This window comes from Apium graveolens, chromosome 11 (genome assembly GCF_009905375.1).
Source record: "Apium graveolens cultivar Ventura chromosome 11, ASM990537v1, whole genome shotgun sequence".
Taxonomy (NCBI): Eukaryota; Viridiplantae; Streptophyta; class Magnoliopsida; order Apiales; family Apiaceae; genus Apium; species Apium graveolens.
In genome coordinates, this window is record NC_133657.1 from 18,698,755 (window position 1) to 18,700,591 (window position 1,837).

Consider the following 1,837-nt stretch of genomic DNA (forward strand, 5'->3'; position numbering starts at 1 on the left):
AAGTGAAAAGTTGTGTGTACGAAAGGTGTTTGATAAAATGCCTGTAAGAAATAGCTTCAGAGAATATTAGAGAGTGAGAGAGAATAAGAGAGATTAGAAAATAAGAATAGTAGGTAAAAGATTGTAAAATCTTTTAACTCTCTTATTTATACACTCCACGTAATAACGGCTATTTTTTTTACACCTGGCAGCATGAAAATAGACAAAACAGTAATGAGTGGGCACGGTAAACGTGCAGTAATTATTGCTCACATGTTGTTACCAAAATAAATACGCAACCCATTAACCAAATGATTATCACTGTTTTTATCTCACTTAATTATTTTCTGACAAAATATAATTGTTACAGTAAATACTAAAAATTAGTCAAGTAATTAAAATATGACACGTAGGCATCAGAGTTTGCATCAGGATTTGCATCATAACTTGACTATTATCAGAATTTAACGGTCATCAGAACATGGCTTCTGTACTTAAAAAGTGAATGACTGTTCCTGTGATTCTTCACACAAATACTGACTGATTTCTTCAGAGTTTAATCATCAGAACTTTCATCAGAACTTGTCCTCAGAATTTATGCAAATAATACATAACTGTTTGTCAGAAATAACTTAATCACCACAGAATTTTCATCATTCATATGGAGTGAGAGTGTGTGCATTTGCAAATGATCAGATAAAGATTAAAGTCTGATAAACTTCAGATATCTTAGAAATAAGGCATAACTAAGAAACATGCTTAAAATCTGTCTTTAATTTTGAAGTCTACTATAAAATAAATTTATGCAAGAGTCCACCTCAACTGTTTGCGCTCATTTTATCCATCTTTTGACATTCTTTTTACAGTGGCTTCTCAGTATAAATGAGTCACGACTGCTATCAGAATTTATGTTGTTATCAGTATATTTCTCCAGTAATCAGAGAATGTGAAATGTCACCAAGAAAAATTTATTTGCTTTTCTAATGCATATAAATTAATACAAGCAATGCACTTGGTTCTTACCTTTCACATATTTACTCTAGATCTCAAAGGAGTGCCTGATTTCAATTTTTCTTTTCTTTTATTTTCTTCAGATAAGTGAGGCTTATCAAACATGTAGTTCATCCTTAAGATTTACTGACATCAAAATTTGACAGATAAGAAGCAATAATCTAGTTTGTGACTTAGTAATAAGATACAAGAAGTAAATTTGACTATGATCAAAATCAAAGTTTGCTTGTGTTATGGATTTCCACATAAACAACTAATTCAAACATGGGATACATAGTTTGTTAAAGACTACTAAGTCAGCATCTAGCAAAGAAATCCTCATTGGATTGAATAGCCACTAAACATTCAAAACACTATCAGAGTATATAGAATCACATCAGATAACAATCAGTATTTAATATGATACAATTTAAGCACAGATTACATTGAGATAAGACAATCTGTAAACATTGATCATAAAGTCTGATGCACGAGAACAAAAACTAAATAGATTTTGAGAAAGAACCTGAAAGCATTCCAAGTTCATTTTCCAGTCTTGTAAAAGTAGCTTCACATAGTGGTTTTGTGAAGATATCTGCTAGTTGTTGATCTGTTGGGACAAAATGCAATTCCACTGTACCTTCCATCACATGTTCCCTTATGAAATGGTACATAATGCTGATGTGTTTTGTCATTGAGTGTTGAACTGGATTTCCTGTCATAGCAATAACACTTTGATTATCACAGTAAATAGGTATTTTAGAAAATTCTAACCCATAGTCCAGTAACTGATTCTTCATCCAAAGAATTTGTGCATAATAGCTTCCTGCAGCAATATATTCTGCTTCTGCAGTTGATGTGGAAATTG